The sequence below is a fragment of the Lissotriton helveticus genome, chromosome 1_2 (genome assembly GCF_964261635.1).
Source record: "Lissotriton helveticus chromosome 1_2, aLisHel1.1, whole genome shotgun sequence".
NCBI lineage: Eukaryota > Metazoa > Chordata > Amphibia > Caudata > Salamandridae > Lissotriton > Lissotriton helveticus.
The window spans coordinates 445637774-445662636 of record NC_136058.1 but is presented as its reverse complement, the minus strand read 5'-3'; the positions used below and the strand labels follow the sequence as shown (position 1 = coordinate 445662636).

The following is a 24863-nucleotide window of genomic DNA, read 5'->3' as shown; positions in this document are numbered from 1 at the left end:
ACACCTAAAGGAACTCCACTGACTCACCATATCTGAAGCAGCTCCACTGACTCACATCTGAAGGAGCTCCACTGACTCACCACACCTAAAGGAACTCCACTGACTCACCATATCTGAAGGAGCTCCACTGACTCACATCTGAAGGAGCTCCACTGACTCACCACATCTGAAGGACCTCCACTGACTCACCAGACCTGAAGGAGCTCCATTGACTCACCACATCTGAAGGAGCTCCACTGACTCACCAGACCTGAAGGAGCTCTAGTAATTCACCACACCAGAAGGTGATCCACTGACTCACCCGACCTAAAGGAGCTCCAGTGACTCACATCTGAAGGAGCTCCAGTGACTGACCGCACCTGAAGGAGCTCCAGTGACTGACTGCACCTAAAGGAGCTCCACTGACTCACCACACCTGAAGCAGCTTCACCGACTCACCACACCTAAAGGAGCTCCACTGACTCACCACACCTGAAGGAGCTTCACTGACTCACCACACCTAACGGAGCTCCACTGACTCACATCTGAAGGGGATCCACTGACTCACCACACCTGAAGCAGCTCCACTGACTCACATCTGAAGGAGCTCCACTGACTCACATCTGAAGGAGCTCCACTGACTCACCACACCTAAAGGAACTCCACTGACTCACCATATCTGAAGCAGCTCCACTGACTCACATCTGAAGGAGCTCCACTGACTCACATCTGAAGGAGCTCCACTGACTCACCACACCTAAAGGAACTCCACTGACTCACCATATCTGAAGGAGCTCCACTGACTCACATCTGAAGGAGCTCCACTGACTCACCACATCTGAAGGACCTCCACTGACTCACCAGACCTGAAGGAGCTCCATTGACTCACCACATCTGAAGGAGCTCCACTGACTCACCAGACCTGAAGGAGCTCTAGTAACTCACCACACCAGAAGGTGATCCACTGACTCACCCGACCTAAAGGAGCTCCAGTGACTCACATCTGAAGGAGCTCCAGTGACTGACCGCACCTGAAGGAGCTCCAGTGACTGACTGCACCTAAAGGAGCTCCACTGACTCACCACACCTGAAGCAGCTTCACCGACTCACCACACCTAAAAGAGTTCCACTGACTCACCACACCTGAAGGAGCTTCACTGGCTCACCACACATAACGGAGCTCCACTGACTCACATCTGAAGGGGCTCCACTGACTCACCACATCTGAAGGAGCTCCACTGACTCACCACACCTGAAGCAGCTCCACTGACTCACATCTGAAGGAGCTCCACTGACTCACATCTGAAGGAGCTCCACTGACTCACCACACCTAAAGGAGCTCCACTGACTCACCATATCTGAAGGAGCTCCACTGACTCACATCTGAAGGAGCTCCACGGACTCACCACATCTGAAGGAGCTCCACTGACTCACCAGACCTGAAGGAGCTCCACTGACTCACCACATCTGAAGGAGCTCCACTCACTCACCAGACCTGAAGGAGCTCTAGTGACTCACCACACCAGAAGGTGATCCACTGACTCACCCGACCCAAAGCAGCTCCAGTGACTCACATCTGAAGGAGCTCCAGTGACTGAACGCACCTGAAGGAGCACCAGTGACTCACACCTGAAGAAGCTCCAGTGACTGACTGCACCTGAAGGAGCTCCAGGGACTCACCACACCTGAAGGAGCTCCACTGACTCACCACACCTGAAGGAGCTCCACTGACTCACCACACCTGAAGGAGCTCCGCTGACTCACATTTGAAGGAGATCCACTGACTCACCACACCTGAAGCAGCTCCACTGACTCACATCTGACGGAGCTCCACTGACTCACCACACCTGAAGGAGCTTCAATGACTCACCACACCTGAAGCATCTCCACTGACTCACATCTGAAGGAGCTCCATTGACTCACCACATCTGAAGGAGCTCCACTGACTCACCACACCCGAAGCAGCTCCACTGACTGACCACACCTGAAGGAGCTCCACTGACTCACACCTGAAGCAGCTCCACTGACTCACCAGACCTGAAGGAGCTCCACTGACCCACCACACCTGAAGGAGCTCCAGTGACTCCCCACGCCTAAAGGAGCTCCACTGACTCACCATACCTGAAGGAGCTCCACTGACTCACATCTGAAGGAGCTCCACTGACTCACAACATCTGAAGGAGCTCCACTGACTCACCACATCTGAAGGAGCTCCACTGACTCACCAGACCTAAAGGATCTCCAGTGACTCACCGCACCTGAAGCAGCTCCACTGACTCACATCTGACGGAGCTCCACTGACTCACCACACCTGAAGGAGCTTCAATGACTCACATCTGAAGGAGCTCCAGTGACTGACCGCACCTGAAGGAGCTCCGGTGACTCACATCTGAATGAGCTCCAGTGACTGACCGCACCTGAAGGAGCTCCAGGGACCCGCCACATCTGAAGGAGCTCCACTGACTCACCACATCTGAAGGAGCTCCACTGACTCACCAGACCTGAAGGATCTCCAGTGACTCACCACACCTGAAGGAGATCCACTGACTCACCAGACCTAAAGGAGCTCCAGTGCCTCACATCTGAAGGAGCTCCAGTGACTGACTTCTGCACCTGAAGGAGCTCCAGTGACTCACATCTGAAGGATCTCCAGTGACTGACCGAACCTGGGGGAGCTCCAGTGACTCACCACATCTGAAGGAGCTCCACTGACTCACCACATCTGAAGGAGCTCCACTGACTCACATTTGAAGGAGCTCCACTGACTCACCACACCTGAAGGAGCTCCACTGACTCACCACACCTGAAGGAGCTCCGCTGACTCACATTTGAAGGAGCTCCACTGACTCACCACACCTGAAGCAGCTCCACTGACTCACATCTGACGGAGCTCCACTGACTCACCACACCTGAAGGACCTTCAATGACTCACCACACCTGAAGCATCTCCACTGACTCACATATGAAGGAGCTCCATTGACTCACCACATCTGAAGGAGCTCCAGTGACTCACCACACCCGAAGCAGCTCCACTGACTCACACCTGAAGCAGCTCCACTGACTCATCAGACCTGAAGGAGCTCCACTGACCCTCCACACCTGAACGAGCTCCAGTGACTCACCACACCTGAAGGAGCTCCACTGACTCACCACACCTAAAGGATCTCCACTGACTCTCCACACCTGAAGGAGCTCCACTGACTCACCACATCTAAAGGAGCTCCACTGACTCACCACACCTGAAGGAGCTTCACTGACTCACCACATCTAAAGGAGCTCCACTGACTCACCACACCTGAAGGAGCTTCACTGACTCACCACACCTGAAGGACCTTCAATGACTCACCACACCTGAAGCATCTCCACTGACTCACATATGAAGGAGCTCCATTGACTCACCACATCTGAAGGAGCTCCAGTGACTCACCACACCCGAAGCAGCTCCACTGACTCACACCTGAAGCAGCTCCACTGACTCATCAGACCTGAAGGAGCTCCACTGACCCTCCACACCTGAACGAGCTCCAGTGACTCACCACACCTGAAGGAGCTCCACTGACTCACCACACCTAAAGGATCTCCACTGACTCTCCACACCTGAAGGAGCTCCACTGACTCACCACATCTAAAGGAGCTCCACTGACTCACCACACCTGAAGGAGCTTCACTGACTCACCACACCTAAAGGAGCTCCACTGACTCACAACACCTGAAGCAGCTTCACTGACTCACCACACCTAAATAAGCTCCACTGACTCACCACACCTGAAGGAGCTTCACTGACTCACCACACCTAAAGGAGCTCCACTGACTCACATCTGAAGGGGCTCCACTGACTCACCACATCTGAAGGAGCTCCACTGACTCACCACACCTGAAGCAGCTCCACTGACTCACATCTGAAGGAGCTCCACTGACTCACAGCTGAAGGAGCTCCACTGACTCACCACACCTAAAAGAACTCCACTGACTCACCATATCTGAAGGAGCTCCACTGACTCACATCTGAAGGAGCTCCACTGACTCACCACATCTGAAGGACCTCCACTGACTCACCAGACCTGAAGGAGCTCCATTGACTCACCACATCTGAAGGAGCTCCACTGACTCACCAGACCTGAAGGAGCTCTAGTAACTCACCACACCAGAAGGTGATCCACTGACTCACCCGACCTAAAGGAGCTCCAGTGACTCACATCTGAAGGAGCTCCAGTGACTGACCGCACCTGAAGGAGCTCCAGTGACTGACTGCACCTGAAGGAGCTCCAGAGACTCACCACACCTGAAGGAGCTCCACTGACTCACCACACCTGAAGGAGCTCCACTGACTCACCACACCTGAAGGAGCTCCGCTGACTCACATTTGAAGGTGCTCCACTGACTCACCACACCTGAAGCAGCACCACTGACTCACATCTGACGGAGTTCCACTGACTCACCACACCTGAAGGAGCTTCAATGACTCACCACACCTGAAGCATCTCCACTGACTCACATCTGAAGGAGCTCCATTGACACACCACATCTGAAGGAGCTCCACTGACTCACCACACCCGAAGCAGCTCCACTGACTGACCACACCTGAAGGAGCTCCACTGACTCACACCTGAAGCAGCTCCACTGACTCACCAGACCTGAAGGAGCTTCACTGACTCACCACACCCGAAGGAGCTCCACTGACTCACACCTGAAGCAGCTCCACTGACTCACTAGACCTGAAGGAGCTCCACTGACCCACCACACCTGAAGGAGCTCCAGTGACTCCCCACGCCTAAAGGAGCTCCACTGACTCACCATACCTGAAGGAGCTCCACTGACTCACATCTGAAGGAGCTCCACTGACTGACAACATCTGAAGGAGCTCCACTGACTCACCACATCTGAAGGAGCTCCACTGACTCACCAGACCTGAAGGATCTCCAGTGACTCACCGCACCTGAAGCAGCTCCGGTGACTCACATCTGAATGAGCTCCAGTGACTGACCGCACCTGAAGGAGCTCCAGGGACTCACCACATCTGAAGGAGCTCCACTGACTCACCACATCTGAAGGAGCTCCAGTGACTCACCAGACCTGAAGGATCTCCAGTGACTCACCACACCTGAAGGAGATCCACTGACTCACCAGATCTAAAGGAGCTCCTGTGACTCACATCTGAAGGAGCTCCAGTGACTGACTGCTGCACCTGAAGGAGCTCCAGTGACTCACATCTGAAAGAGCTCCAGTGACTGACCGAACCTGGGGGAGCTCCAGTGACTCACCACTCCGGAAGGAGCTCCACTGACTCACCACACCTGAAGGAGCTCCACTGACTCATATTTGAAGGAGCTCCACTGACTCACCACACCTGAAGCAGCTCCACTGACTCACATCTGAAGGAGCTCCATTGACTCACCACATCTGAAGGAGCTCCACTGACTCACACCTGAAGCAGCTCCACTGACTCACATCTGATGGAGCTCCACTGACTCACCACACCTGAAGGAGCTTCAATGACTCACCACACCTGAAGCATCTCCACTGACTCACATCTGAAGGAGCTCCATTGACTCACCACATCTGAAGGAGCTCCACTGACTCACCACACCCGAAGCAGCTCCACTGACTGACCACACCTGAAGGAGCTCCACTGACTCACACCTGAAGCAGCTCCACTGACTCACCAGACCTAAAGGAGCTTCACTGACTCACCACACCTGAAGGAGCTCCACTGACTCACACCTGAAGCAGCTTCACTGACTCACTAGACCTGAAAGGGGTCCACTGACCCACCACACCTGAAGGAGCTCCAGTGACTCACCACACCTAAAGGATCTCCACTGACTCCCCACGCCTAAAGGAGCTCCACTGACTCACCATACCTGAAGGAGCTCCACTGACTCACATCTGAAGGAGCTCCACTGACTCACAACATCTGAAGGAGCTCCACAGACTCACCACATCTGAAGGAGCTCCAGTGACTCACCACACCTAAAGGATCTCCACTGACTCCCCACGCCTAAAGGAGCTCCACTGACTCACCATACCTGAAGGAGCTCCACTGACTCACATCTGAAGGAGCTCCACTGTCTCACAACATCTGAAGGAGCTCCACAGACTCACCACACCTGAAGCAGCTTCACTGACTCACCACACCTAAATAAGCTCCACTGACTCACCACACCTGAAGGAGCTTCACTGACTCACCACACCTAAAGGAGCTCCACTGACTCACATCTGAAGGGGCTCCACTGACTCACCACATCTGAAGGAGCTCTACTGACTCACCACACCTGAAGCAGCTCCACTGACTCACATCTGAAGGAGCTCCACTGACTCACATCTGAAGGAGCTCCACTGACTCACCACACCTAAAAGAACTCCACTGACTCACCATATCTGAAGGAGCTCCACTGACTCACATCTGAAGGAGCTCCACTGACTCACCAGACCTGAAGGAGCTCCATTGACTCACCACATCTGAAGGAGCTCCACTGACTCACCAGACCTGAAGGAGCTCTAGTAACTCACCACACCAGAAGGTGATCCACTGACTCACCCGACCTAAAGGAGCTCCAGTGACTCACATCTGAAGGAGCTCCAGTGACTGACCGCACCTGAAGGAGCTCCAGTGACTGACTGCACCTGAAGGAGCTCCAGAGACTCACCACACCTGAAGGAGCTCCACTGACTCACCACACCTGAAGGAGCTCCACTGACTCACCACACCTGAAGGAGCTCCGCTGACTCACATTTGAAGGTGCTCCACTGACTCACCACACCTGAAGCAGCACCACTGACTCACATCTGACGGAGTTCCACTGACTCACCACACCTGAAGGAGCTTCAATGACTCACCACACCTGAAGCATCTCCACTGACTCACATCTGAAGGAGCTCCATTGACACACCACATCTGAAGGAGCTCCACTGACTCACCACACCCGAAGCAGCTCCACTGACTGACCACACCTGAAGGAGCTCCACTGACTCACACCTGAAGCAGCTCCACTGACTCACCAGACCTGAAGGAGCTTCACTGACTCACCACACCCGAAGGAGCTCCACTGACTCACACCTGAAGCAGCTCCACTGACTCACTAGACCTGAAGGAGCTCCACTGACCCACCACACCTGAAGGAGCTCCAGTGACTCCCCACGCCTAAAGGAGCTCCACTGACTCACCATACCTGAAGGAGCTCCACTGACTCACATCTGAAGGAGCTCCACTGACTGACAACATCTGAAGGAGCTCCACTGACTCACCATATCTGAAGGAGCTCCACTGACTCACCAGACCTGAAGGATCTCCAGTGACTCACCGCACCTGAAGCAGCTCCGGTGACTCACATCTGAATGAGCTCCAGTGACTGACCGCACCTGAAGGAGCTCCAGTGACTCCCCACGCCTAAAGGAGCTCCACTGACTCACCATACCTGAAGGAGCTCCACTGACTCACATCTGAAGGAGCTCCACTGACTGACAACATCTGAAGGAGCTCCACTGACTCACCACATCTGAAGGAGCTCCACTGACTCACCAGACCTGAAGGAGCTCCAGTGACTCACCACACCTGAAGGAGATCCACTGACTCACCAGACCTAAAGGAGCTCCAGTGACTCACATCAGAATGAGCTCCAGTGACTGACTCCACCTGAAGGAGCTCCAGTGACTCACATCTGAAGGAGCTCCAGTGACTGACCGAACCTGAGGGAGCTCCAGTGACTCACCACACCTGAAGGAGCTCCAGTGACTCACCACACCTGAAGGAGCTCCATTGACTCACATTTGAAGGAGCTCCACTGACTCACCACACCTGAAGCAGCTCCACTGACTCACATCTGAAGGAGCGCCATTGACTCACCACATCTGAAGGAGCTCCACTGACTCACACCTGAAGCAGCTCCACTGACTCACCAGTCCTGAAGGAGCTCCACTGACTCACCACACCTGAAGGAGCTCCACTGACTAACCACACCTGAAGCAGCTCCACTGACTCACCAGACCTGAAGGAGCTCCACTGACTCACCACACCTAAAGGAGCTTCACTGACTCCCCTTACACAAACTATCATGATTCAAACTCCTCACCCACATTTTCAAGGCGCTACATAACACTTGCCCAGCAAACCTCAACAATCGAGTCTGCTTTCACAAACCTTCCAGAGACCTCAGTCCATCCGCACTCCTACTTGCAGACATCCCACGCATACGAAATACCAGATCCAGCAGTCGAGCCTTCTCGTACATTGCTCCTAAAGCGTGGAATGACCCGTCACTGCACATAAGAGCCTCCTCCTCACTTCTTGAATTCACAAGAGGCTGAAGACCTGGTTTTTGGAGTAGACCCACAAGGACCCAGGCTCGGCTAGACTCACCCCTGCCCAGCTCCAGGCTAGCTTCCTGGATGATAGTGCGCTCTATAAATCCGCGAAACATAAGATAAAACGCATACGTTTGATACTACAACAAATAGGTCATATAATATATATATTAGTGGTTTGATTTAGATATATATTAAGTTTAACTAGGTGTGCAACAGAATTCATATGCTAGTTGGTGAATTTTACATCACAATCACGTCATTACAGCAAAGTGAAAGTAAAACAAGCCGATGGGCTCACGTTACTTAAACTGCATCAGTGCTTGAGGGGAAGAGAGAAGGTGCATATGAAAATAAAATACCAGTATTTGTAAAGTGCACAGCTACCTCCGAAGTGGTGTCCCGGCGCTGGGGGCCATCGGGAATATTAAGCGAGCTAATGCCCAGAGTCACATGGAGCTGGGCTGACCTGCCGCCGGCACCAGGGATCGAACCATGAACCCTGTAGTCCAGAGTCAGGCACCCTGGCCGCTGCACCACACCTCTTCCTCCTCCCTGCTGAGCACTGATTGCTTCAGGAGAGGTGTAGTTGGAAAGTAGAGAAGCTCCCCTTTCCACTGATACCTCAGACCAGTGGACCCCTCCTTGGGATCGCCACAGGAGAGCGACACCCAAGTAGGGATACATCGACTAGGCCCCAGGGACATTGGGAGCGGCCCATTAAGCACGACATTGTGCTCCCCACCGATCCCCAAATATCTTGACATTTCTGCCCCATGGGGAGCAGATGGGGCGATTACCCCCGGTTTTTCCCCTAATGGGGGGGTCAGATAGCCCACTGGACACCAGGAGGAGGGAAAGAAAATTTGGTTTGGTGGAAGCTGCCGATGGGCATGACCATGCCCCTAACCTAAACAAGCATTGGCATAGTCAAAAGGTCCCACTTTTGGGACCTTATAAGTATTTAGTTATCCAGCACAATATCGTTGGTGCCACAGCATTAACTGTTGCATGGCTAAACACTTATAAGGTCCCGAAGGCGAGAACTATTGGCTACGCCAATGCTTGTAGTCAGTGTGTTGTGCTGCTGACAGGTGATGGTGGTGAGACCTATTAGCAAGGTTTTGCAATCAAGGTATACAGCGGGCTGGATGCTTTGCAGTCTGCCTTTTGTTAAGAGTGCATGCTGGATGCATCATGGTCTTATAGTAGCCAGGCTGCACACCAGCCGCCCTCCTATGCAGCAAAGCTGCATACCATTGCCAAAGTTGTCAATGCCATGCTGTACAGCAGGAACAAAAGTCAATGACAGAGTCTCAAAGGCGAGACCTATTGGCTTTGCTAATAATGCTCATATATAGTTAATTTCCTCAAACATTTTGGAGGAGATTTATAAAAAGTAAAGGATGAAATAGCCATGATTAGAATGCAGCGAATTCAGAAATACATTACATGCTTCACAACAGAGCAGTTAAATATCCTGAGCATTTAACGACGGGGCAGTGTTCAGGTGGGTACAGGAAAGCAGGATTGTTCTGAACGAAAGAGAATCCAGTCAAGCAGACACTTTAAAACAAATGATCTTGAAGGCAAACTGAAATTCTCAGGTTCTAGTTCAAGGTATACTAAAAGGTGAAATAGCAGTTTCTATTGTGCCGTTCGATGTAAAGTTACGAATGAGTTCTTTCTACTCTTAAAGTGATAATAGATGCCGCGACTCAGTTGAATAAGAGTTCGCCCAGCCACGCGATTTTAACAAGCAATCATGATTGCTTAAGTAACCTCCAGAAGCCATGAGTTAGAGCTACCAATCAATAAGCGGTGTGTGGCAGTGTGCAGATAACAGAAATCTACACCATGTTGCAACATGACAGGACAACGCTGCAGCCAGAGAAAAAAAACCAAGTAATCACAAATCTATAACCAAAAGAACAAGCCCGCGAGTGGTGCACGCGAGCAGCCCACCTCTCTTTCCTTCATCAAGGCTGAAACAATCCCATAAAAGACAATAAACATCACTGCATATAAAAACATATACAATGACATTACAAACCTACGTATAAAAGCACAAACAACACTTTGGGGTCTCTATGTATCTCATAGAGATCACATCCTAAATCGCAAGTGATTGGCACATAATACACCACACACAAATTACAACGTAGGTCGTTTACCAATAACCAACCCAAAGGTTGCATGTAAATAGAGTCATAATGAATCCAATGGTGCTCCCCAATTCTTCAAAATTCTATACAAGGTACTTCAACCCATATACGGATATTAAAAATATATAACATTACATACAACATCCTAATTCACCATACAATGGTGTACAGTTCACAACTAAATTCAAATGTAGACATTGAGAGAGTAAAACATGAGGGCAACCTGATTGGGAAGTATTCATTTTTTTCGAAAGACAATTACACTCCACTAAATTGTCTGTAATAAAGAGAGTAAGGGGTAAGTCCAAGGCACTGGGGTAGAATTATAGCCACTATAGATCATATATAGATATTGTAGTTAATAGGCAGTTCTCACCTTATAATGTAGTGTAGCATATTCTCAATATTTATATTATGTGTTTGGTGGCAGTCATCATATCACAGGGTGTTATTCATCCCGTTCATAGATGGTATAAGTGGCCCAAATCACGTCCCTGCTCAGGACCTATACAAGAAAGAGACCTGTGGTTCAGTCATGTGAAACACCCCATGTTGCGAGTGTGATGGAGAAAAGGAACTGGCAAACGGACTATCATTTGAATAGTCATACCCCATTTTCTGACTACTTGTAAATACCGAATCAATCAATCAATCAATCAGAGTACTTTTAGAGCGCGCTACTTACCAGTGAGGGTCTCAAGGCGCTGAGGGAAGGGGGTGCCGCTACTGCTCGACGAGCCAGGTCTTGAGGAATCTTCTGAAGGCGAGTAGGTCTTGGGTGTGTCGTATGTGGGTAGGGAGGGTGTTCCAGGTCTTGGCGGCGAGGTAGGAGAAGGATCTGCCGCCGGAGGTCGTTCGTTGGATGCGGGGGACAGTGGCGAGGGAGAGGCTGGCGGAGCGGAGCTGGCGGGTGGGGGTGTAGAAGCTGTGTCTGCTGTTCAGGTAGGCTGGTCCGGTGTTTTGGAGTGCTTGTGTGCGTGGGTGAGGAGCTTGAAGGTGATCCTTTTGTCAACGGGGAGCCAGTGTAGGTCTCTCAGGTGGGGGGTGATGTGGATGCGGCGGGGGACGTTGACGATCAGTCGGGCGGAGGCGTTTTGAAAACACGTAAAGTAGGATAAAGAGTCCACAACACAACAGCCAATATTACCATGGTCTCCTGCATGGCTATGAATTTTACTAAATGATCTGAATATTAAATTAAAGTATTAAGCTGCAACATCATCTCAACCCCGTCATGATGGTACGCGGTTAAGTTCCCCCTTAACACCAGTATGCAAAATCAACCTACCGCCCTTACACATAATAAAGCGGATGGTACCAATTCCTTAAAGCGTCAGATCACTATTAAAGATAATAAATTCTGGAATATTCCATTAAGGCCAACGTAACCATCTGTTCAAAAATCCAAAGCTCTCACCAGCTGCCAGTATTCTAAGCTCCTCCTCTTTATACAGTATCATTCAACATCAATCCTGAACGCCCTCACCCAAGTACTGTGGGTAAACGAATATGTCCTGCGGTCTGTGTCTGTAAGGGGTGGGGTCGGCCCACAATGGGAATGGCCATGCCATCTCCCAAAAAAAAACAGCATGAGTTTTTCTGCACCGTCTGGGGGGAGAAATGGGGTGAATACACCCAAACTACCCCTGAGGAGGGGGGCAGAAAAGAACAGGAAACGTTTTGAAAAAAAAACAAATGTTCAGGGGTGGTGGAAGCCCCCCATGGGCATGGCCATGCCCTGCCCCAAAAAAAGCTGCACGTCATTTTGCGCTGCCTGGGGGGTCTGATGAAGGTGATTACCACCCATACCATACCATGTGGGCTTTCTGCCACCCCGAGGCTAGAGCCTCTGCTCTCTGCCATCTCACAGCACAAATTACTTTCTGCTCCCCCATGGTGGGATGATAGGGGTATTCACCCCCAATTATCTGCCCCCAGGGGCAGAAGGTCCACAAAACACCAGGCAATTCAAAACATAGTCAAAACAAACAAAAGGAAGGGGGCGGCCTGCCCTTGCATGGAGCCATACCCTGCCCCATATGGGGCAATAGTGTCTTTCTGCTCCCATGGGGCAGGTACAAGGTGTGTACCAATTGAGAAGGTTCCCCCAGATATGTGGATATATAGAGGTAGAAAGTCCATCTGATGCCTGGGATTTTCCCATTAGGATAAAAGAACATGTTGCAGGTCTTGCACACTGGCATTAGCCACAGCCACAACCCCACCCCAAATGGCACTCACAAGCCTTTCTGCCTCCCCCCCAACTAGGGGCAGACAGTTTTGCCCCAATTTGCCTTCTGGGGGCGTAGAAAGCCCAATGTATGACAGGAATATATATTTTTAATAAAATAACGGCCTGGGACTGGCCCATCCTAACATCAGGCCACACCTTCACCCCAAAAGGCTCAACAGTCTTTATGCTTCACTTCGGACTGAAGCGTCCCATCCCAATGGCAAGCGGGAGGGCATCTGATCCTTTCCGGTGTCATTTTTACATATGGGCCAGAAGAGTGTGGCTAACTCCCAATATTATCCCACTTGCAATGGTGAACGGCAGCACTTTTTGGGATGGGTAGGCTGCCGCCTGGAAAAGTCCACGGGAAACCACAAATTTCCAACCACCATGAGTTCCCACATGTGCCCCGATAAGAACGATACCCCACTTGTCTGGGTGGGTCAAGAAACCATGACACAAAAGCCCTAAAGCGCTACGTTGATGGATAAGCAATAGGGTTAGCGGTGGTATTTGAGGCCCAGCTATGGTGCCATCCATAAAACCAACATACCAAAGAAATATTTGAAAACTAGACAGCAAGGGAATTCCAGGGCGGTGTATCTTGCATGGATCCTATAAGGTTTTCTTACCCAAAATGCCCTGGAAACCTCATACTTTGCCTGAAATTACGCATTTTCATTAAATTTCTGTAATAGAAGCATCTGGAATCTGGAGGAATCCACAAAATTCCTAGCACCCAGCCTTACCCTACCTGTGCTGATCAAGCAGTATGTCTCCTGCGTGGCTCGGCCTAGTGCCCAAGGCAGAAACGGATCAAACCAAGGTTAATGGGAGCCCTTGTGAGGGGACTCTATTTGACCAAGTCACCCCACCCTGGGTATCTAGGTTTTCCCTAGGTACATGCTGAGCTAGGCCCCAAAACCTACAGCTACCCACTTTACAGCAAAATGGGTTTGTTTGATTGAAGAAATGTATTGTATTCATGTTCGGTTTTAGGCCATTTCCCGTTGTGGGCACTAGCGCTACCCACACAACCGAGGTACCATTTTTATCAGGAGCCTTGGGGGAATGCTGGATAGAAGGAGGTGTTTGGCTCCCCTCACACTGCAGAACTTTCCATCACAGAAATGTGAGGATTACATGTTTTGTTAGTTAACATTTGAAGTTGTAAGGGATTCTGGGTAAAACAACCTGGTGAGATCCATGCAAGTCACCCCATCCTGGGTACCCCTGAATGTCTAGTTTTCAAAAAGGTGCTAATTGCTAAGTTTTCCTGGGTGCTGGCTGAGCTGGGGTTCAAAATCCACAGCTAGGCACATTGCAAAAAAAGGGTCAGTTTGAGTGAAAAAATTTGAGGTATGCATTGTGTTTTGGGAAGACATGTGGGAGAATAGAATAGTCAAACATTTGTTATTAACAATTGAATTTCACTACATTTTTTACCTTCCAAAACATTAGCCAGTGTGTAAAAAGGCAGACATTTTGAAAAATACCTTCTAATCATATTCTCGTATGGGCACCCACAAATTCAGAGATGTACAAATGACACTTTTGTAAATTGGCCATTGTGACAGAAATTCACAGATGAAAATATAGTAACATTTTTTTACACTCATTTTTAATACTTCTTTATTTCAACTCTTAGCATCTTTGGGAAAACCTTGAGGGATTTACACATATGACCCTTTCTGAATTCCGAATTTTGTCTAACTTTCAGAAATCTGCAGCCTTCCTGGATCACCCATGGGCATCACACTGGTTTCCACTAAAAACGGTGGGCTGTGAGCACAAAAAATAGGACATATAGACTGATACTGTGGTAAAAATTAGTTTTTGTCCATAGTAGTTGGGAGGATGGTGACCTTAGCACAGTAAATGTTGTTGATGACATTTTTAGGAAATAAAATAGAAATTTTTATCCAGAGCATTTTTTAAAAACTATAAATGTGGCTATATTTTGCCTATTTTCTCGGTCACAGGCAAGGGAATCCACAAATCCTGGGTACTTTTAAAATCCCCAGGGTGTTAGAAAAAAGAAGGTACAAATTTGCTTTAGTTACCTTTTGTGGAAATAACCTATGGACCCTAAGCACGAGCTACCCCAAAAAGCAAAAAAGTGCTCAGCAAGTGGGGGAGGGGAGAGAGAAGGGCCAGCATTTAAGGGGTCAATGTGAGCAGTCAACAGACATTTCAGGTAGATTTCTCTTACAGAGCGGACCACTAGGGGAATTTTTCAGCACAAAACTACTAATCCAAACAAATCTGTGGTATTTGCACATTGGATCTTTCATTAGTTGAAATGGTTCTTTAACCCCTTGTGTGCTAGTGACGAGCTCAGCTCGTCATGAGGGACGGGTGAGCTACTTTCGTCACGAGCTGAGCTCGGGGATAATTTCCCTGCTGTGCTGAAAGTTCTAAAAATGGGTGTGGTGTGACGAGCTCAGCTCGTCACGAGGGCAGTTCCGCTGTGCCTCATGATGAGCTCAGCTCGTCAACAGCACAGCGGCGCTGCGCGCGGCCCCCCCTCGCACCCGCACAGCGGGGGAAAACACCCCGCAGCCAAGGGGTTAAACATGGAGCTCCTGGTTTGATAGGAGTCAATCACAGGGCAGAAGTTACACGACATTGTGAAGACAGAGGCAACCCTGAGCACAGGGGGGCAGTAACATTTGTTGTACATGCACATGCAGTGTATGCCTTTGAAATGCTTTATTCATGGGTGAACTGTGATCCTATAGATGCCGGTACTATGCTTTCCACTCCTACAAAGATGCAGCCGTTCTGACTCAGCCCCAAGCATATCATGACCCGGTGGACCTTTTCACCCGTCCAGTTCATAAGATTGGTTTGTTGGTCACTTAGCCCCCACATACCTCAGAATGCCCAACTGAGTTCCCTAAAGCGGAGGGCACCTGATACCGTACTGGCTCGGTACACACAGTATCCTATATAGGTGGCTCAGACAGTATGTATTGCAGAACAAAGCAGGCAGAGCGGGTCGAGCAGGACCTGTACCACAGACTCAGGGTTCCATACAAGCAATCTGTCCACAGTCTATAAGCGCCACTATGGGCAAAGTGCCCGTAAAAAGCAACAAAACTGCCTTCTGGATCGCTTGCAACACCAACCAGAGGACCAGCATTGTGGCGATGAGACGTCCCCTTCATGGGCGGTACTACCCGATGTACTAAGGCAAGAACAATTGAGTACAAGGCTGCACCAGCCCTAGATCTAGGAATGAGATAAAGTATCAACCTTACTACCCATGGCACGCCCTCATTGGCGGTACTACCCGATGTACTAAGGAAAGAACAAATGAGTACAAGGCTGCACCCTCCCTCGATCTAGAATGAGATGAAGTATCAACCGTACTACCCATGGCACGCCATCATTGGTGGTACTACCTGATGTACTGAGGCAAGAACAAATGAGTACAAGGCTGCACCCTCCCTAGATCTAGGAATGAGATGAAGTATCAACTGTACTACCCACGGAACGCCGTCATGGGCGGTTCTACCCGATGTACTAAGGCAAGAACAAATTAGTACAAGGCTGCACCAGCCCTAGATCTAGGAATGAGATGAAGTATCAACCGTACTACCCATGGCACGCCGTCATGGGCGGTACTACCCGATGTACTAGGGCAAGAACAAATGAGTACTAGGCTGCGCCCTCCCTAGATTTAGGACTGAGATCAAGTATCAACTGTACTACCCATGGCACGTTGTCATGGGCAGTACTACCCGATGTACTAAGGCAAGAACAAATTAGTAGAAGGCTGCAACCTATAAAAAGACGAAAAAGACTAACAAAAATAGAAGGACTGAATTTCCATCAACTCAGAAGTCCAGCCAAGGTGGATACAATTTGACGGACCGTATTTTCCCTTCAGCTGGGCTGTCCACCAGCGCCATCACCCAAGTCCTGTTCTGCAGAAGTATCCGTAGTCTGCATGGCATTTTCTTTAGTTAATCAAGTTCCTTTCTTTCTTTTTGATATGAGTAATAGAGTTCAACCTTTCTCTTCCTTCTTTACACTAACCTCAGTGTCTTGTTCTGATTCGGTCCGTCCACTCCTCTTGGCCCAAAAAGAATGAGAAGTAATGCTATTAGAAAACAAACCCGGGGACCTGAGGGAAAAGAATGCCTGTGAGTGAGCTTTAAAGTAGGCTCCAGCGCTGTATGGAATCCAAGAAGGGTGGGATAAAGAATCTATTCTACAGGTCATTGCTGAGCCCCAAACACAGGCTCAATATCCTCCGAAACCTGAAGCAAACACAACATTAAAGCTATCCGCGGTCAGCTGAAGATCACGCCATTATAATGCCTTGTAGTTGTACATTGAATAATCCTGTTTTTCCAGTTTTAAAACCTGATTGAACATACAAAATAGTTTTAGATTAAAGTCACACACACACTCTCATAAGCTGTACAATGGACTTTTCAGACAAAATATAGCGCCTGAGAGGGAGTGTCTAAGCTCTTTATCAGTTCTGTTATACATGATTGCCAGTGCCTGTAAGAATAGTCCTGGTTTATTTGCAGCATCAATTATGGAGCTCTTACAGAAAGATCCAGAGGCGCCATCTTACATTGACAACATTTACACAACAGATGATGACGCGGAACAACACCCTACCAGGGCGGAGTGTACAGTGACAATACCGGCAGCAACACATGATGACGTGGAACGACACCCGACCAGGGCGGAGTGTATAGTGACAATACTGGCCACAACAGATGATGACGCAATGGCCTGCATCTTTAAGTGGAGTTGATGTAACATTTGAGTATGATCTAACTCTCTGCATTTAAGAATGTATGCACTATACACAAAATATACCACAAAGTCCTAATATCCTACCCATGGAGGAATTTAAGAGTCTTCTATACAGATGGCTCTGCATGTCCTGTGGTTGTTATGACACAGAAATACTCTGTGACATGTGCTGCATGCAGGGAAATTGTGAAAACACCAAATTCAAACCACTATAGACTCACATTAAAAACGTTGGTGACCGCACTACACAGCTCGCAGATATTCACGCCTTGCTGCTCACATGACAGAAGGCTGATCCATCCATTCTCACACTGATAGTGTCAGATTCATCCTTCCGTGCAAGGGTACAATGTCAATTTAGCACAATGGCATTTGAAAGGTACCAGAGGTTTAAAATGGAAATCCATTAAAAATAAGCAAGCATAAGGTAAGCGGTTTTCTTTTTTTTAATTTGAATTTTCCTTCATCGTCGGCTGTTGACTCCCTCCTCACCCCGCCCCGCCCCACCACCCTTATCTGCACGGGCAGCTCCAGTGCATAGATTCCTCATAGTGCACTAAGATGCAGCGCACAGATCCCGGATAGAAGAGCCCAGCTCATCCCACAGGGGCCCTCGGATAGAAGAGCCCACCTCAGCCCCAGGGGCCCTCGGATAGAAGAGCCCAGCTCGGCCCCATGGGCCCCGTATGGAAGAGCCCAGCTCAGCCCCGGGGTCCCCGGATAGAAGAGCCCAGGTCAGCCCCTGAAAGAAGAGCCCAGCTCAGCCCCAGGGGCCCCGGATTGTAGATCCCAGCTCAGCCCCAGGGGCCCCCAGATAGAAGAGACCAGCTTAGGCCCCAGGGCCCCCAGATAGAGGAGCCCAACTCAACCCCAAGGGCCCCCGGAAAGAATAGCCCAGCTCAGCCCCAAGCCCCCCCCCCGGATAGAAGAGCCCAGCTCATCCCCAAGGGCCCCGGATAGAAAAGCCAAGCTCAGCCCCAGGTGCCCCTGGATAGAAGAGCCCAGCACAGCCCCAGGGGCCCAGGATAGAAGGGCCCAGCTCAGCACCAGGGGCCCCCGGATAGAAGAGCCCAGCTCAGCCCCAGGGGCCCCGGATAGAAGAGCCCATCTCAGCCCCGGGGTCCCCTGTTAGAAGAGCCCAGCTCAGCCCCAGGGCCCCCAGCTAGAAGAGCCCAGCTCAGCCCCAGGGGCCCCCGGATAGTAGGGCCCAGATCAGCCCCAGGGGCCCCCGGATAGAAGAGCCCAGCTCAGCCCCAGGGGCCCCGGATAGAAGAGCCCAACACAGTCCCAGAGGCCCCCAGATAGAAGAGCCCAGCTCAACCCCAGGGGCCCCGGATAGAAGAGCCCATCTCAGCCCCGGGGTCCCCTGATAGAAGAGCCCAGCTCAGCCCCAGGGCCCTGGATAGAAGAGCCCAGCTCAGCCCCAGGGGCCCCAGATAGAAGAGCCCAGCTCAGCCCCAGGGGCCCCCGGATAGAAGGGCCCAGATCAGCCCCAGGGGCCCCCGGATAGAAGAGCCCAGCTCAGCCCCAGGGGCCCCGGATAGAAGGGCCCAGCTCAGCCCCGGGGCCCCGGATAGAAGGGCCCAGCTCAGCCCCAGGGGCCCCCGGATAGAAGAGCCCAGCTCAGCCCGGCTCCTGCAGAGATTCCCTCCAGGATTATTCAGTCTATTTCTACAAACACAGCAGAAGGTGCTGACAATCTCCTACCTGAGCAGAGAACTGTGCAGACGTGTCCAGGCTCCCTCCCCCTCCTGGGGGTCCGTGGTGGGGCAGGGGGAGATCTGGGGCCTGAGGGGGGTCTGTAGATGAAGGTCGCTGCACAGACAGATGAGGTTCCTTCCGCCTCTGCAGCAGGCTGCACACAAGGAGAGACAGGAAGTGATGTCATCCCCGCTGCTGGTGCTGTCTCTGCTGACCCGGAAGAGGAAACTCTTCTCCTTACATCCAATGTGCAGATAAGTGGGTTTCATCAGCAGGCGAGGAGCGCCCTCTGGTGGCCGCTGACGGAACCGCCGTAACCAAGCTCCAGCAGAGCAACAAGCATTGGCGCCTGCAAAGACACAGACATGGTTGTTTCACTCACAGTCCATGACAGGGTCTCATATGGGAAACAAGCATTGGCGCCTGCAAAGAAACAGACATGGGTGGACACTCAGAGTCCATGAAAGGATCTCGTATGGGAAACAAGCATTGGCGCCTGTAAAGACACAGACGTGGGTGGACACTCAGATTCCATGACAGGATCTCGTATGGAAAACAAGCACTGGCGCCTGCAAAGACACAGGCGTGGGTGGACATTCAGAGTCCGTGACAGAATCTCGTATGGGAAACAAGCACTGGCGCCTGTAAAGACACAGACGTGGGCGGACACTCAGTCTCCATGACAGGATCTCGTATGGGAAATAAGCATTGGCGCCTGTAAAGACACAGACGTGGGTGGACACTCAGAGTCCATGACAGGATCTCGTATGGGAAACAAGCATTGGCGCCTGCAAAAACACAGACATGGGTGGACACTCAGAGTCCATGACAGGATCTCGTATGGGAAATAAGCATTGGCGCCTGTAAAGACACAGACGTGGGTGGACACTCAGAGTCCATGACAGGATCTCGCATGGGAAACAAGCATTGGCGCCTGCAAAGACACAGACATGGGTGTTTCTCTAAGACGCTCACAGTCCATGACAGGGTCTCAAATGGGAAACAAGCATTGGCGCCTGTAAAGACACAGACGTGGGTGATTTTTATTAAGATGCTCGCAGTCCATGGAGACAGGGTCTCATATGGGAAACAAGCATTGGCGCCGGTAAAGACCTGGGGGTTTAGATGTGACAGTCTGCGTAATGTGAAAGTAAACTCGTGGTTGGCTCGTGATTGTTTTACTTGTACTTCTCAGCTTGTAGCTAGCTGTTGGGCAGTGCGACGCTGCTGTTTATACTTGCGCTCTTCAGCGGATTGCTCCGTTCTATGCAATGGTGACCGTTGTCTTCGAGGGTAAGGAGATCACCGAGCTGCGCGTCGTGGCCTGGACGGTAGGGGAATCAAAACCGCACTCATTCCTCACCTTAAACAGCTGAGGCACTGTTACAGTTCTTGTGCCATTTTACAAAGGGTGAGGCCGCGTTTAAATCAATCCTCTGTCAGGGCTGTGGTTGTCAGTCTGGGCTGTGGTTGTCAGTCTGGGCTGTGGCTGTCAGTCTAGGCTGGAAGAGATGGAAGGAAGTGTGAGAGGCAGCGGGTCCTCCTGTAATCCCCAGCAGCCACCCCTGGCCTGGAGGGGCTCAGCACTCAGAGCGCAGAGCTCCGGCTCAGAGGCCGGCGGACAGAGGCAGGGCTAGGGGAGAGAGGAGGGGGTGCAGGCTATGAGGGCACAGCCCAGGGGGCACGGCTCTTGAGTCTCTGAAGGGAGGATGAGTCAGACGGAGCACGGCAGCGACTCGCCCCTCCCGGCCTCTTTACAACCCGGGGGTGCGGGGCTCTTAAGTGTCTGGAGTGAGTAGGACCAGAGAGCCCCCCCCTCCTGCGAGATCCTTGCACTCCCCACTCCCGGCGGCAGATGTGACTGGGCCAGGGGGGAGCAGACTGCACATGGGACCACCTTTGAGCACAAGCGCCGCACACTTGCTTTGAGCAAAGATAAACATAAAATACATACACAGGGATTGATTGCATTTCACAACTTTAGTTCAATGAACGAGCCGCGCGCACTATTCTTGCAGACTGCCCAGAAGTGTAAGAGTTGTGTGACAGGCACCTGGTTTGACCACTAAGTAATCTGTCTGCTACTTCACCAGTTAACCACAAGCTTCTGTGAAACCGTCTCGGGGTGATCTAAATCAGCCGTTTCAATATTTCCACATCTGTCTGCTGTAATTGTGCTCTCATAAATGGTGCTTCCTACAAAGGACGAAGTACTTATAGGAAGCATTTTGAGAAAAGCGTACTTTTATTACGTTTAAAAATTTTGTAGCCAGCTCGTTCTGCCACAAAAACCACTTTCTCGGGTCGCACAGTACTGTCTTATCTCTATTGCCAATTTAATTATTTAGGAACATAGATACCAACCTTTTAAGTAAAAACATGCGGCAGTCTCCATCCATGTAAACTTAAGTTGAAGCTCCAATCTCTGGTGCAGTAGGGTGGCCACCAATGGCGCCGCAGTATCTAATCAGAAGTTTGACATGCTACATTAATGCAGACACAAAGCTGCTCCAAACTGACCAGCCACCATCATGTTCTCCCATCCAGTTCCACCGATTTTATTTTAAGATTACAATTACCATGTACTCGGAAAAAAAATAATTTCTGTTAGAAGTCCCTGTCAGGAGGTGACCGGAAATAGAAAGTGACAGGGCAGCGGGGCACAGTACCAGCTTGTGCCAGAGTCTTGCTGCCAGCGTTGGCGTTAAAAGGCACTACGCAGGAGCATCACTACAACTCCTTCTGTGCACAATGACCCAAAATATTTCCCAAACCGGGCACTTTTGAAAGGCGCTCTGGCCACCTAGCTCCAGTGGGGTTTGTCTTCTTCTCTCTAGCGGTGATACTGTGCTGGAGATGGCCTCTAGTCTGCGGTGAGCATCTCGAGACTCCCACCCTGTTCAGTCTCAATAGAAGTGTTGATTATCTCTCCATAAGGCCCAGTCTGGAAAGGTACAGACATCTGCCTGTGGAATGTGACTCCTGTCACGTTTGAGGTGCACTTACCCTACTGCGAGGTTCCAGGACTGCGAGGTTCCAGCACTGTTCCATCCAGACCTTCGACCTCCTCAAAAAGTGCCTTTCGTGCCCTCGAGTGGAGGTTCAATATGCGTTTCGCTCTATAAGTCCTTTCTGCACATTTTGACCTTGAACATGAAGACGTGTTTTCCACAGTTATAGATTTGCTGCATTTGCCATATATTCCATCCCCTGCAAATTTTAACAAAAAAAAGTTTGAGCTCAAAGGGTTCAAAAGTTCCTATAAACCTAGCAGTACGTGCTACTACGCAGTGGAAGGATCCTAGCAAAGCTTCACTGCTCAACTTTATGTTGCTTATTGCTATATATTTGGGTGTTAGACTGGTAATAATGATGTGCAACCAATGGCCACGCAGTGTTAACGGGAGTAAAAATGATAAAATAATGAAGTAATACAGTCACAAAATGCGCCGCATAATTTGTCTTTTCTTGCTGCATAATTTACTCAACCATGCCACATAAGTTTCCCTTCACTGCCGCATAATTCCAGCGGCCTTGGTGGTTTTAGCCTCATATAACGAAGGAGAGACCCAGGTGGGTGTCGTGTCTTCGTTACATCTGCACTCTGCAGCCACAACCCTCTGAATAGTTAATCTGAGCTCTGACATACTTTCACCTTTTGACTGGCAAACATAGTCTGTCATAGGAGTTTTGATTTTCTGCGGTGTAGGCTTCATTTCTGCATGTTCGTGGTTCCTTTTAGTTTTGTTTACTCTTGAAGGACAGCACTTCTGAGGCACGCGGATAAACTAAATAACTCCAGAAAAATAATCACGCACCGCACTCAGCTATCCTCGAAATACGATTGAGCCTGACACCGGTAAACAAGCGGCTTACATCACATGTCACACCCCACTGAAATGAAAAACCACGCCTTAGTAAAATAACCTCACCTAAAACATAGAAAGAACAAGCATTAAAAATGCGACAGGTCTCACCTTTCATTAAGTTAAAGCCATTGCTTTGCTATACTGTTCCATTAGCAAAGCAAATGGCTTTAACTTAATCAAGGCGAGACCTGTTGCATTTTCAATGCTTGTCTGTGAGTGGTTGTATTTAATTTTCTCTGGTATTCATCTGCCAACTGTACGAACAGCAGAGATTATTTACACTTATACTGGTGGCTCTGCAAATAGCAAACAAGCTTCATTATTTACCAGCCACTGTGCAAACAGCAATAAATGTAAGTTTTTACCCAGCTGCCTGCTATATATAAGAAGTAATGCATGGTTTAGCCAGAGGCAGTGGAACCTGCAAAGAACTTCACAATTTACCTGGCTACTGGCTATCACAAGAGTCTGCACTGTGGACCTGCTCCTTATCAATAATAAACGCTGGCTAAGGGGCAGATATTGAATCCTATCTGGATGGCGGACGCGCAGACGGCAAAGAAGCAGTACTATTCAACCAGCTACTGGTTACACACAGGACTTATGCACAATCTGACCAGAGGTCAAGAAAACTTCACTGTTTACACAACTGCTGGGGAAAGAGTAGATATTATGGGCTCGATTCACCAGGATAAACTTACACTTGGGCATAAAGGTACTCTTTTTTCACTTTGATTAGCGCCTGAGTACATTACACCATCTGACTGCTCGTTCTGGTGATGTTCTGGCCTGGGAGCCAGGTGCATGCTGTCAGCGGTGTGAGAGCAAAGGTACTATATGTTGTGTAAATTGGTAAAGCGGTTCGGTCAGGAGTTCTCAATTGAATGGAACCCTTATTGTGGGGCTCCTTCTTGTACTACTCTTGAACCCATAAATACGTATACTAGCCCAGGGATGAGATGCCTGGGGCCTCAAAATGGGTGGGAGGGAGAAAAGCTTCCCCTCCCACCCAAAGAAAAACAGTTGCCCTGCATGGCCCATTCAATGGGACTTATTTTTTATTGAGGCCCGCTCAGTCTATGTTTTTGATTAACAGACAGCAGATCTTGCTGGAATCCAGTTTACTGTTTAAAAAAGTATATAATATATACAAAATATATATATATATTCACTGAAAAAACCATAGGTTTCAGGGGCGTTTTAGTTAGTTGGACATTTCACTCATACAAAACCATAGAAGTTACCCCATTATAGTTAGTTCAGCTAACTATAACTCGCGCGCCTGCAATGCACTGCTGATGACATCACATATTACATCACTCATGACCTGGTCAGTGACATCACTCATGACATCACTGATGATATCACTGATGGCATCATCCAGTGAATGTGTGTTTTTCTGAAAATTAAATATGTTTTATATATGTATATCTCAAGGTCGATGGAAGAATAAATTTGTATCTAAAAGGATGATTTTTTTTGTAAAATTGATTGTATAACCAAGTGATTAAGTGTATCTTAGTGAATACATGGGTTAGCAAATAATGTTTAAATATGTACATATCTGTATCAGTCTCCCACTTTGTGTATAAGTGGCTGCATGGGTTGGTGAGTAGCTATTTGAGTGTCTATATGGGTTATTAGTTGTTTTTTTGAGTATCAGTATGAGTGTCTGTATGGTTCGGTGGGGGGTTTTACTTAGCCCATAGATGCATGAATGAGTGACTTTATTTATTTATTTATTTATTTATTTATTTTCTGACATTTTTAGAGCGCGAACAATTACCCTTGGGTGTCTCGGCGCTAGACTGCAGTTATGTCAATCCCTAGAGG

General features: G+C 49.6%; 1 protein-coding gene across 1 annotated transcript in view; it reads right to left on the bottom strand.

Annotated features, from left to right (window-relative positions):
* The window catches only part of LOC144807693 (uncharacterized), a 69870-nt gene extending 50501 nt beyond the window's left edge, over positions 1-19369 (bottom strand). Inside the window, exon 1 of the mRNA XM_078673337.1 lies at positions 19168-19369. The gene's annotated coding sequence lies outside the window, so the exon portion shown is untranslated. The remainder of the gene's footprint in view (positions 1-19167) is intronic.
* Between the last annotated feature and the right edge of the window lie 5494 nt (positions 19370-24863).